The 14,427-nt window shown below is 38.4% G+C and overlaps 1 protein-coding gene across 5 annotated transcripts in view; it reads left to right on the forward strand.

The window, feature by feature from the left end:
• ATRNL1 (attractin like 1) overlaps window positions 1-14,427 on the forward strand; it is a 750,424-nt gene that overhangs the window by 578,023 nt on the left and 157,974 nt on the right. The gene's annotated exons all lie outside the window — the stretch shown is intronic.

Raw genomic sequence — 14,427 nt, forward strand, 5'->3', positions numbered from 1 at the left:
AAATTGTTGTTAGTTTTTGTGTCTACTATTAACTGAGTAAAATTAAATTATACATCTTAATTGCCTTTATAAAAATCTTTCAAAATTTAAAAGACTAATTTCATAAGAGGGCTGTGTCTTTAATTGCTACATCAAGAAATGTAAAGTTCTTGCTAAGAAAATATATTTCTTATAATCACCCAATTCAGTACTAATTCTATAGCATTAAGGAAAATTAATTGACACAAATTCCAGGGTAATGGTAATGGTATTTGATGTATTTTAAGGTTAGTTTTACCAAATTTAAATTTAACTAAAGTTTACTAAGAAGAAGGAAGAAGACATCTAATACAAAATTCTATCCAACATATTGTTTTCAACAAAACAATTCATTCAACAAAAAATAGCCCTGTGTTAGATGCTAGTGGAGAGAAACTGGAGCTTAATACAAGGCCCTAACCCACAAAGACTTTTTCAGTGTGGTTAGGAAGAAATATCCAGCCCTTGGAAAAAAAGAACAAAGCTTGAGTTAAAAATATAAGACACATTACAAAGAAGTATATGATTAAGAGCTGAATGAATAATATGGATATTATGTGCTGAGAGTTCAGAAAAGGAAAAATATCATTATGGCCTAGAAGTGAAAGTTTTGGGTATTCTATGCCTCTTTAAGCTATTTGGAACATGAAAGAAACTTATTGAGGAGACGTGGTTTTGATGGAAGGCAAAATGCAGTTGAATAGACAGCAGTGCTCAGGGCAGGCGTTTCCTTGGGAATTATGAACAAGAGGGAAGAATGAGAACAGAATATTTAAGAACATCACAAGATTAGTAGCTGATATTATACCCTTCCTTCATTCCAAAAGGTGTTTATTTAGTGTCTAGTTAACATAAAGAATTGAGATAGGTGTCAAGGGCTAATATGAGTGAGATTTGGCCCTAACTTCAAGGAGATTACAAATGACAATAACTAGAGCTATCTATTAAATGTTAAGTGTATGCCAGGCTAGGTGAAGTTTACAGTCTATTAGAAGAGCTTAGGAAAGAAATCTGTATTACACAAAGTAAAAATTAATAAATGTCATGAAAGAGAACAGATAAATGCTAGGTGAATTCAGAGAACAGAGTTTTCTTGCAGTTGACATGTAAAGGAGATACTCATGCAGAAGGGGTAACAATGAGCTGGTCTTTGAGGTGGATTGAGTAGAATGTGAACAGAGATGCAGTGAAAGAGTGAGGAAAAGAATAGGATGAACCAAGTCACAGAAGTAAAGCACAGGCATGAAATTGAGTGTGTGGCTCTGTCTGGAGACTGTATGGAGAGAAGGGTGGTTAAGACAGACCACCAAGGCCTTGAATACCAAGCTAAGTGTTTTGACCTTTATTCTATTGGCAATCGGGAGCTATTAAAGGATTATGAGCGGAAGAATGAAATGTTCAGGACTTTTTTGGTTTTGTTTTTAATCTGGTGGTCTGAGTAGGATAAACAGAGGAAGGTAAGTCTAGGTGCAAAATGACCATAAAGCAATGACCGCCTGAACCATGGACTTAGAGGGAAAAGGGACATAACCTTTACAAGTAAGTCAACATCAAGAGCATGGGGATGACAGGGCCTACCAGAGCGGGCTGTAATGGGAGACTGACAGTGTTTAGAGTTGCTAATAAATGATGATAATAATAATCCAACCAGTTTTTAGTCAGTTTTATTGTTCTTAAATTATCTACAGACAATTCCCCCTTTATTGCGTGCACCCAGGGCGGATTGCCGCCCCTGCCTCCCACCTTTGTATACTGCTGCTTTGGACATAAGCTTAAAATCTAGGGGTTAGAGGGTGCTTTTCTATTTTTTTTTTTTTTTTTTTTGTCTTAGACAACAGAAATTTATTCTTGCAAAGCTCTGGAGGACAGAAGTCCAAAACTAAGGTGTTAGCAGGACCATGCTCCCTCCAAAACTAGAGGACATTCCATTCCAGGCCACGCCCAGATTTTGATGACCTCAGGCATACCTGGGTTTGCAGCCACATCAGGCCATTCACTGCCTCGCTGGTCACATGGTCTTTTTTTTTTTTTTTTTTTTTTTTTATTGAAGGGTAGTTGACAACAGTATTGCATTACATTAGTTTCAGGTGTACAACACAGTGATTCAACATTTATATACATGATAATTCTAGGTACCAGGTATCACCATACCAAGTTGTTAACAATATTTTGACTATATTCCTTATGCTATACATTACATCCCGGTTACTTATTTATTTTACAATTGGAAGTGTGTTTATATATATATATATATATATATATATATATTTTGTGAGGGCATCTCTCATATTTATTGATCAAATAGTTGTTAACCACAATAAATTTCTGTATAGGGGGGTCAATACTCAATGCACAATCATTAATCCACCCCAAGCCTAATTTTCGTCAGTCTCCAATCTTCTGATGCATAACGAACAAATTCTTACATAGTGAATAAGTTACATGGTGAACAGTGCAAGGGCAGTCATCACAGAAGCTTTCGGTTTTGTTCATGCATTATGAACTATAAACAGTCAGTTCAAATATGAATATTCATTTGATTTTTAAACTTGATTTATATGTGGATACCACATTTCTCTATTATTATTATTTTTAATAAAATGCTGAAGTGGTAGGTAGATACGAGATAAAGGTAGAAAATAGAGTTTAGTGTTGTAAGAGAGCAAATGTAGATGATCAGGTGTGTGCCTGTAGACTATGTGTTAATCCGAGCTAGACGAGGGCAATAAACATCCATGTATGCAGAAGATTTCTCTCAGAACATGAGGGGGGAGGTTCTAAGCCTCACCTCTGCTGCTCCCGATTTTCTCACCAGATGGCCCCCTGCGACTGTGCCTGTCTTAGGTTGTTCCTCCCTTGAGGAATCTTACCCGTCTCTGGCTAACCAGTCATCTTCCGGGGCCATACAGGGAAATGTAAAGTTGGTAAGTGAGAGAGAAGCCTTATTGTTTGAAAAGGTTAGCTTTTTACTTCTTTGCATATTTATGCCCTGTGGCTTCTATGCCCAGCATTTGTCTTGAGGTGTCTTTACCACTTGGAAGAATTATGATACTTGGTAAATTCGACATGTGGCACGAGTTCTATTTAAAGGTTGTGATTAGGTAGGAAGAAGAAAAGCTATAGAGGTAGCAGGCAGAAGAAAACCTGGGAAGATTGATTATTTCTTTGACATATCTTCTTGTAGAGTAACTTCAGCATGGATAGGTTTTAAACTACTAATTAAATTGCACACACACATTAACATAATAGGAATATAGTTACCTAAGCAAAGCATACCTGTAATTACCAGCCATCTCCAGTGAAACCAAGAAAACCAGTTAGGCACCTTAGGCATTTGTGAAAACTTATCTATGATATGGTGGATATTGTCCGACTGAACTTAAACAGTCTGAGAGAATTCAGATAAACTAGAACAACCCGTTCCTGGGGACTGTTCATATCCCATATGTTCTTTTAATGATAAATAGTCTGTGGTTGTAAGATTTTGGAGTGCTACAATTTGCACTTCTCCTAATTCTTGTTTGAGTTCCAACAGTATAGATCCAGTCCAATTTGTTCTTTTACTGTATGCACAGGCCAGCTTAGATATCTCCTTCATCATTCCCATGGCAAGTCCAGGAACTGGAGGGATGAGTGCATCTACACCTGTGACAGTGCGTGGATCTTTGTTGGAGTTTTTTTTTTTTGCTGATCATCTTCTGTCATGAGTCTTCCCGAGAGTGCTGATGTTGGAAGTTCTTTTTCATATCGTATCTTAGTTCATTTTCGGAGTAGCCAAATTAGGCTTTGATCCTCTGTATAAACACAAACAGACCCTTTGCCTACACTTTTATATGCCCTTTATATCATTGTGTAGAACTCATTAGAGGTCACCACATAGGAACTGCTTTTTTTTTTTTTCTTAAATCATTAATCTACACTTACATGACTAATACTTTGTTTACTAGGCTCTCCCCTATACCAGGTCCCCCCTATATACTCCTTTACAGTCACTGTCCATCAGCGTAGCAAACTGTTGTAGAATCACTACTTGTCTTCTCTGTGTTGTACAGCCCTCCCCTTTCTCCCACCCCGCTATGGATGCTAATCTTAATAGCCCTCTTTTTCTGGCCCCCCTTATCCCTCCCTACCCACCCATCCTCCCCAGTCCCTTTCCCTTTGGTACCTGTTAGTCCATTCTTGAGTTCTGTGATTCTGTTGCTGTTTTGTTCCTTCAGTTTTTCCTTTGTTCTTATATTCCACAGATGAGTGAAATCATTTGGTATTTCTCTTTCTCTGCTTGGCTTGTTTCACTGAGCATAATACCCTCCAGCTCCATCCATGTTGCTGCAAATGGTTGGATTTGCCCTTTTCTTTTGGCTGAGTAGTATTCCATTGTGTATATGTACCACATCTTCTTTATCCATTCATCTATTGATGGACATTGAGGTTGCTTCCAATTCTTGCCTATTGTAAATTGTGCTGCGATAAACATAGGGGTACATTGGTCTTTCTCATACTTGATTGCTGCATTCTTAGGGTAAATTCCTAGGAGTGCAATTCCTGGGTCAAATGGTAAGTCTGTTTTGAGCATTTTGATGTACCTCCATACTGCTTTCCACAATGGTTGAACTAACTTACATTCCCACCAGCAGTGTAGGAGGGTTCCCCTTTCTCCACAGCCTCACCAACATTTGTTGTTGTTTGTCTTTTGGATGGCAGCCATCCTTACTGGTGTGAGGTGATACCTCATTGTAGTTTTAATTTGCATTTCTCTGATAATTAGCGATGTGGAGCATCTTTTCATGTGTCTGTTGGCCATCTGTATTTCTTTTTTGGAGAACCGTCTGTTCAGTTCCTTTGCCCATTTTTTAATTGGGTTATTTGTTTTTTGTTTGTTGAGGCGTGTGAGCTCTTTATATATTCTGGACGTCAAGCCTTTATCGGATGTGTCATTTTCAAAGATATTCTCCCATACTGTAGGGTTCCTTTTTGTTCTATTGATGGTGTCTTTTGCTGTACAGAAGCTTTTCAGCTTAATATAGTCCCACTTGTTCATTTTTGCTGTTGTTTTCCTTGCCCGGAGAGATATGTTCAAGAACAGGTCACTCATGTTTATGTCTAAGAGGTTTGTGCCTATGTTTTCTTCCAAGAGTTTAATGGTTTCGTGACTTACATTCAGGTCTTTGATCCATTTTGAGTTTACTTTTGTATATGGGGTTAGACAATGGTCCAGTTTCATTCTCCTACATGTAGCTGTCCAGTTTTGCCAGCACCATCTGTTGAAGAGACTGTCATTTCGCCATTGTATGTCCATGGCTCCTTTATCAAATATTAATTGACCATATATGTCTGGGTTAATGTCTGGATTGTCTAGTCTGTTCCATTGGTCTGTGGCTCTGCTCTTGTGCCAGTACCAAATTGTCTTGATTACTATGGCTTTATAATAGTGCTTGAAGTTGGGGAGTGAGATCCCCCCTACTTTATTCTTCTTTCTCAGGATTGCTTTGGCTATTCGGGGTCTTTGGTGGTTCCATATTAATTTTTGAATTATTTGTTCCAGTTCATTGAAGAATGTTGCTGGTAGTTTCATAGGGATTGCATCAAATCTGTATATTGCTTTGGGCAGGATTGCCATTTTGACGATATTAATTCTTCCTAGCCATGAGCATGGGATGCGTTTCCATCTGTTAGTGTCCCCTTTAATTTCTTTTAAGAGTGACTTGTAGTTTTCAGAATATAAGTCTTTCACTTCTTTGGTTAGGTTTATTCCTAGGTATTTTATTTTTTTTGATGCAATTGTGAATGGAGTTGTTTTCCTGATTTCTCTTTCTGTTGGTTCATTGTTAGTGTATAGGAAAGCCACAGATTTCTGTGTGTTGATTTTGTATCCTGCAACTTTGCTGTATTCCGATATCAGTTCTAGTAGTTTTGGGGTGGAGTCTTTAGGGTGTTTTATGTACAGTATCATGTCATCTGCAAATAGTGACAGTTTGACTTCTTCTTTGCCAATCTGGATTCCTTGTATTTTTTTGTTTTGTCTGATTGCCGTGGCTAGGACCTCCAGTACTATGTTAAATAACAGTGGGGAGAGTGGGCATCCCTGTCTAGTTCCCGATCTCAGCAGAAATGCTTTCAGCTTCTCGCTATTCAATATAATGTTGGCTGTGGGTTTTTCATAGATGGCCTTTATTATGTTGAGGTACTTGCCCTCTATTCCCATTTTGCTGAGAGTTTTTATCATGAATAGATGTTGAACTTTGTCAAATGCTTTTTCAGCATCTATGGAGATGATCATGTGGTTTTTGTCTTTCTTTTTGTTGATGTGGTGGATGATATTGATGGACTTTCGAATGTTGTGCCATCCTTGCATCCCTGGGATGAATCCCACTTTGTCATGGTGTACGATGGTTTTGATATATTTTTGAATTCGGTTTGCTAAAATTTTGTTGAGTATTTTTGCGTCTACGTTCATCAGGGATATTGGTCTGTAGTTTTCTTTTTTGGTGGGGTCTTTGCCTGGTTTTGGTATTAGGGTGATGTTAGCTTCATAGAATGAGTTTGGGAGTATCCCCTCCTCTTCTATTTTTTGGAAAACTTTAAGGAGAATGGGTATTATGTCTTCCCTGTATGTCTGATAAAATTCCGAGGTAAATCCATCTGGCCCGGGGGTTTTGTTCTTCGGTAGTTTTTTGATTACCGCTTCAATTTCGTTGCTGGTAATTGGTCTGTTTAGATTTTCTGTTTCTTTTTGGGTCAGTCTTGGAAGGTTGTATTTTTCTAGGAAGTTGTCCATTTCTCCTAGGTTTCCCAGCTTGTTAGCATATAGGTTTTCATAGTAGTCTCTAATAATTCTTTGTATTTCTGCAGGGTCCGTCGTGATTTTCCTTTCTCATTTCTGATACTGTTGATTTGTGTTGACTCTCTTTTCCTCTTAATAAGTCTGGCTAGAGGCTTATCTATTTTGTTTATTTTCTCGAAGAACCAGCTCTTAGTTTCATTGATTTTTGCTATTGTTTTATTCTTCTCAATTTTATTTATTTCTTCTCTGATCTTTATTATGTCCCTCCTTCTGCTGACCTTAGGCCTCATTTGTTCTTCTTTTTCCAATTTCGATAGTTGTGACATTAGACCGTTCATTTGGGATTGCTCTTCCTTTTTTAAATATGCTTGGATTGCTATATACTTTCCTCTTAAGACTGCTTTTGCTGTGTCCCACAGAAGTTGGGGCTTAGTGTTGTTGTTGTCATTTGTTTCCATATATTGCTGGATCTCCATTTTGATTTGGTCATTGATCCATTGATTATTTAGGAGCGTGTTGTTTAGCCTCCGTGTGTTTGTGAGCCTTTTTGCTTTCTTTGAACAGTTTATTTCTAGTTTAATGCCTTTGTGGTCTGAAAAGTTGGTTGGTAGGGTTTCAATCTTTTGGAATTTACTGAGGCTCTTTTTGTGTCCTAGTATGTGGTCTATTCTGGAGAATGTTCCATGTGCACTTGAGAAGAACGTGTATCCTGTTGCTTTTGGATGTAGAGTTCTGTAGATGTCTATTAGGTCCATCTGTTCTAGTGTGTTGTTCAGTGCCTCTGTGTCTTTACTTATTTTCTGTCTGGTGGATCTGTCCTTTGGAGTGAGTGGTGTGTTGAAGTCTCCTAGAATGAATGCATTGCATTCTATTTCCTCCTTTAGTTCTATTAATATTTGTTTCAGGTATGTTGGTGCTCCTGTATTGGGTGCATATATATTTATAATGGTTAAAACCTCTTGATGGACTGAGCCCTTTATCATTATGTAATGTCCTTCTTTGTCTTTTGTTACTTTCTTTATTTTGAAGTCTGTTTTGTCTGATACCAGAATTGCCACACCTGCTTTCTTCTCTCTGTTGTTTGCTTGAAATATCTTTTTCCATCCCTTGACTTTAAGTCTGTGCGCGTCTTTGGGTTTGAGGTGAGTCTCTTGTAAGCAGCATATGGATGGATCTTGCTTTTGTATCCATTCTATTACTCTGTGTCTTTTGATTGGTGCATTCCGTCCATTTACATTTAGGGTGATTATTGAAAGGTATGAATTTATTGCCATTGCAGGCTTTAAGTCTGTGGTTACCAAAGGTTTAGGGTTAGCTTCTTTACTGTCTTACTGTCTAACTTAACTCGCTTGTTGAGCTATTATAAACACAGTCTGATGATTCTTTATTTCTCTCCCTTCTTATTCCTCCTCCTCCCTTCTTCATATGTTGGGTGTTTTGTTGTGTGCTCTTTTTAGGAGTGCTCCCATCTAGAGCAGTCCCTGTAGGATGCTCTGTAGAGGTGGTTTGCGGGAGGCAAATTCCCTCAACTTTTGCTTGTCTGGGAATTGTTTAATCCCTCCTTCATATTTAAATGATATTCGTGCTGGATACAGTAGTCTTGGTTCGAGGCCCTTCTGTTTCATTGCATTAAGTATATCATGCCATTCTCTTCTGGCCTGTAGGGTTTCTGTTGAGAAGTCTGATGATAGCCTGATGGGTTTTCCTTTGTAAGTAACCTTTTTTTTCTCTCTGGCTGCCTGTAATACTTTGTCCTTGTCTTTGATCTTTGCCATTTTAATTATTATGTGTCTTGGTGTTGCCCTCCTTGGATCCCTTGTCATGGGAGTTCTGTGTACCTCTGTGGTCTGAGAGGCCATTTCTTCCCCTAGTTTGGGGAAATTTTCAGCAATTATTTCTTCAACAACATTTTCTATCCCCTTTTGTCTCTCTACTTCTTCTGGAATACCTATGATTCTTATATTGTTCCTTTTCATTTGGTCACTCAGCTCTCTTAAAATTCTTTCATTCCTGGAGATCCTTTTATCTCTCTCTGCATCAGCTTCTTTGCGTTCCTGTTCTCTGTTTTCTAGTCCATTAATGGTCTCTTGCATCTCATCCATTCTGTTTTGAAGTCCTTCCAGAGCTTGTTGTATTTCTGAATTCTCCTTCCTTAGTTCTTGCATATTTCTCTGCGAGTCCATCAGCATGGTTATGACTTTTGTTTTGAATTCTTTTTCAGGTAGACTGGCTAAATCTATCTCCCCAGATTCCTTCTCAGGGGAAGATGTAGCAGATGCCAAAGCTGTCTGGGTTAGTCTTGTCTGGATCATATTTTTTTGCCTTTTCATGTTGACAGGTGCTATTGACTGTCAGCTGGGAGGGCCAAAATTTTCACTTGCTACTGGCCTTTCTTTACTGGGACAACTGCGACCCCTAGTGGCTTGTGTTGGGTAATTGCGTGTAGACTGGGTCTTTGTGTCTTGCCTGGCCGGAAGGGAGAAATTTCCCTTTCTGTGGGCGGAATTTGTCTCAGGCTGCTTCTCTGCTTTCGCAGCGCCCGGTGGGGTAATGGATGGGAGGGCTGCTTGACTGTTTGCCTCCGTGAGGGGTCTCAGAGCTGTTGCCCAGGGGGTTAGTGCACCCGGTTTTCCCTGTAATTTCCAGCTGCTGTACTGTGACCTGGGTTGTTTCCGTCAAGCTGTTAAGTCCCTGTCCCTTTAAGACTTTCAAAAAGCCCCCGCTTTTCTTTGTCACGGGGGCATCAGCTTCGGCACCCGCTCAGAGGTCTTACTCCCTGTTCCCCCAGTATCCAGGGCCCCCTGGGCACGTACTGTGTCTGTGCTCTGGCCCGGATGGCTGGGGCTGGGTGTTCGGCAGTCCTGGCTCCGTCTCCCTCCCGCTCTGCCTGCTCTTCTCCCGCCGGGAGCTGGGGGGAGGGGCGCTCGGGTCCCGCCGGGCCGGGGCTTGTATCTCACCCCTTTCACCAGTCGCTGGGTTCTCGCTGGTGTAGCTGCAGTCTGGCCACTGTCCTGCGTCTTCTGGTCTCTCTTTTAGGGCTAGTTGTGTTTGTTGTATTTTCAAAAGTATGTATGTTTTTGGGAGGAGATTCCCACTGTCCTACTCACGCCACCATGTTGGCTCTCACATAGAGGGTGCTTTTCATATGAATAGAAATTAGGAAGACAAAAAAAAGCTTTGAGAATGAGTTCAGTTCGTACATGTTAAGTATGAGTCGCTGGTGGGATGGCCAAGTGATAATATCCAACATCAGAAACGTCAGAGTGGTGGTTGCTCAGCTGAGAGAAGTTAGGGTAGAAGTCTAGACTGGGCAGTCATCTGCTTAAAGGTGGCAACTAACACTAGTGGAATGCCTCTAGCTTTGAGAGCTTTGACATTTATAATCTGGTATCTACAATATCACCTACATACTTAGTCTGCAAAGCATATGGATCTTATGCCATATTCAGAATATGTACAATTAAGGGCAACTGCCAGAAAATTCCATCTTGACTTGCCTCCCTTTCAGCTCTGGCCAATATTTAAGTTGATATCATTGATACTTGAAAGCTAAGTTTTATAAGAAGGATTTTAAATGGTTTCCTTTTATATTCTCTAAATTCTATCACTGCAACTTAATTACTTATATCTAAATAAATTTAAATATCAGGAAATAGTTTAGATTGACTGCATTAGAACTTAGCTTCCTAAAGAAATCTCTCATTATTTACAGGGTAATGTTCTGCCTTGCCAGTCCTCCATAACTGGTACAAAAGCGAAGGAAAATGTCCAAGTAGTCTGCAAAGCTAGCATTGGGGATATTGTCTATTTATACACACATGGTATATCCCTTTTATAATTTAGTTCCTGAAAAGTGGTTTTCTTTTCCCAAGAACTGTTATGCTCCCTTTTGTCTGACAGTGAAGGTCTCTCTTGAGGTTGACTTCTAGTAACTGCAGGACTGTATTTAATGACCAGGTGCATTAACCATCTTAGGTTAAACTTTTGGTAGAACAATCTCCCTATTTTGTCTGTATGGATATGGACTTCTCTTTTAGGCTTATTCTTAATTGCTGTGGTATACATGGGAGTTTTATTGTTCATTGCTTTAAATATGTTAGGGAATAAGTCAGGTTATGAATTATACATAATAATAATAAATAGTTGAAAGTGTTATGTCTCTTTGTATTAAGATGTTGGATGATATCTTTAAAAATGTTCAGTTGAAAAGATACACAAAAGGAAGTGCCAGAAAGATGATCACAGAGTATTGAGATCACAGTGTATTGAAAAAATGTACCATCTCTATAATCTGAAAAAACGACTGCCACTTGTTACACATATATGGTACTAGATACATTACAGAATTATATCTAGTAGCTACAATATCACCATATTACTGGGGAGAAAATTACGGCTCAGAGAGCTAATGACTTTTCCTAGTAGCTAAACTGGAGACTGAACAAAGATCTCACTAACTCCCAGAGGACGTGTGCTGTCCCTGCATCAGCACTCTGTCTTTAAAACGTATATCCAAAATGTATTTCTGTTATTTGCTAGCTATTTTCTCTGGTCCTGTAAGGGACATTTCAAGTCTGATCTCCTATGATTTTAGAATGAAGCTGAGATAACAGACAACCAACACAATATGATGTTTAAAATTTTTACCATTTACAGTAACATCAAAACTATTAAACACACAGGAATATATGTAACACAAGAAGTGTGTAAGGCTAGAAACTTTACTGAGAGAAGCAAAGATATCATAGTAAATGGAATGATATACCACTTTCAAGAATCAGAAGACTCAGTATTATAATGATGTCAGTTCTCCCTAAACTGAAAATAGATTCAATGTAATTCCAGTCAGAATCCTAGAGATATTTTGTGTGGAAATTGAGAAACAAAAGTAAAAATAAACAAGTGGGACTACTTCAAACTGGAAAACTTCTGCACAACAAAGTAAACCATCAGCAAAATGAATAGGCATCCTATAGAATGGGAGAAAATATTTGCAAATCATATAGCTGATAAAGGGTGTTGATATCCAAAGTATCTAAAGAACTCACACAACTCAACAGCAAAATAAATTCACCCCCTCCCACCTGCTCTGCCAAAAATAAATCTAATTTAAAAAATGGGCAGAGGAACTGAATAGACATTATTCCAAAGAAGACATCCAAATGTCCAGTAGATACATGAAAAGGTGCTTAACATTACTAATCATCAGAGAAATGCAAATCACAGTCACACTGAAATACCTAATACATGTTAGAATGGCTATCATTAAAAAGACAAGGCATACAAGTCTTGCAGTTTGGGGAGAAAAGGGAAGGGACCCTTGCATACTGTTGGTGGGAATGTAAATTGGTGCAGCCACTTTGGAAACAGTTATTTTTGAGATTTCTCAAAAAATTAAAAATGTAGCTATTGTATAGTCCAACAATCCTAATTCTGGGTATTTATCTGAAGCAAATGTAAACACTAAATGGAAAAGATACATACATCCCCATGTTCATTACAGCACTACTCATGATAGCTAAGATATGGAAACAATCTATGTCCTTCAATGGGTTTGATGTGGTGTATATATAAAGTTAAATGTATTCAACATAAGAAAAAAGGAAATCCTGCCATTTGAAACAACATGGATGAAACTTGAAGGCATTATGCTAAGTGAAATATGTAAAACAGAAAGACAATTGCATGTTACCACTTATATGTGGATTCTTAAAAAAGAAAAAGCAGACACATAGAAACAGAGAATGAAAATGTGGTAGCCAGGGGCTGAGGGGTAAATAGAGAGAAGTTGATAAAACAGTACCAACTTTCAGCTATAAAATGATTAAGTCTGAGAATATAATGTGAAAACATGGTGGTTATAGTTGATAATACTGTATTGCATAATTGAAATTTGCTGAGAGTATAATTCTTGCCAAAAACACAAAAAACAGAATAACTTCTAAGTATATTCACAAGATGGAATATCGGAGTGAATAAGTCACTGCTAGAAGCAATCATGTGGATGACTCTCACAAACACAATGTTGAACAAAAGAAGCTAGGCACTAAATGAGTATCTGCTTATATAAAGTTCAGTAACAGGCAAAATTGACCTGTGATAGTACAAGTCAGCCATGATGGTCACCCTCACGGGGTTAGAAGGAAATGACTAAAAGAGGGAATACAGCAAGTTTCTAAGAAGCTGGAAATGTTTTGTTTTGTTTTGTTTTCTTAGTTTGAGTGATCCTCACACTAGTCTGTTCACTTCATGAAAATGAATCAAGCTATACATCTAAGACTTTTGTAGTTTTCTATAATGCAGATAGAAATACAATACACTAAATACATATGGAATGTAACACACAGCTCCATTTCAGTAACAAGCCCCTTCCCCTCAAAACAAGTAATCGTCTTTCTCAACTGATTCAAATCTAGTTAGTGTAGTTATGGTCAGCTAGTAGCAAGCTTTTTAACCACAACATTTTTTATTCTGCTGCCTGTCTGCCCAAATGATAATTCCTGTGGATCCGGGGGTGTAGTTAGATAATTCGGGTTATGTGCCAAGTGATGATCCATGAACCCAAGAAAGGGCTAAAGAAAGAGTATCTCTCTGCGTTTGAAAATGAAAGGGCTGCAAGCATCTGGGTTTAAGTGCTTTCATACTAATTTAACACATGCAATGTGGTATGTAAGGAAGCATATGCCACAGAGCCTGGATGTACCATCCCAGCTTCATGGTTTATTTAACTAAGCTCTTTAGAGACTTGTAGTAGGCACATGAAAGGATGTGTTGAAGAGCCCATATTAAATTTTGGATCAAAGTAATCAACGGGAAAATTGCCACTCCTTTAGGTTTAATTAACATTATTTTACCCCTAATATTGACTATTGTTCAGTTCAGAGAATAATGGTGAGAAATGACTGTTGCCATATCACAGTTTGCCGTTGTGTTGATTGTTGAGGTCACCGCACAGCGTCTGATTCCATGGTCCTGTTTATTAGGTAACTGATTCCATTCACCTGGTTGTAGAAGACCAACTGTTAAAAGGATGGTGCTTATCCTGCAGAGTGACTCTGCAGTGCTTGGAAAAGAGCAAAGGGCTGTGAAAGTGAGATTGGGAGTCTGTCATATTCCGGATTCCACTGGTCACTGCATTGGGCCTTTTAGGAAAATCACTTTACCTTTCTGACCTTCATATTTTCAATCTATAAGTTAATAATAACCCCTGGCAACGAAATGTCTTGAATAGTGACTTTTACATAACAGCAGTCATAAAAATATAAGACTATCTAAAAGGGTTTCCAGGATGTTATTACTGGGGCAAATCTTTCTGTGACACATTAGTTTTAAAACAGAGAGGATAGTAATGACAGGCTCTAGAGAGTTTTGGCATGTTAATTGATCAAATATATTTGTTGGAGGCAGTTTTATTAATCAGTATACATGACTTGTCCTTTTATAACAAAAGTCTCCACATATTAGTTACAGCATTTGAGGATATGAAAAGTGCTTGCTGGGTGATCTGTTCAGCATAGACTCATACTTCCAGAAGTGAACAATATGTATCATTAATCGTACACATCTCAAGTCCAATGGCTCTGTATAAGTGCTGGTGAACTGTTAGTGCCTGTCAATACTTAATGAAC

The sequence above is a fragment of the Manis pentadactyla genome, chromosome 8 (genome assembly GCF_030020395.1).
Source record: "Manis pentadactyla isolate mManPen7 chromosome 8, mManPen7.hap1, whole genome shotgun sequence".
In the NCBI taxonomy this organism is placed as follows: domain Eukaryota; kingdom Metazoa; phylum Chordata; class Mammalia; order Pholidota; family Manidae; genus Manis; species Manis pentadactyla.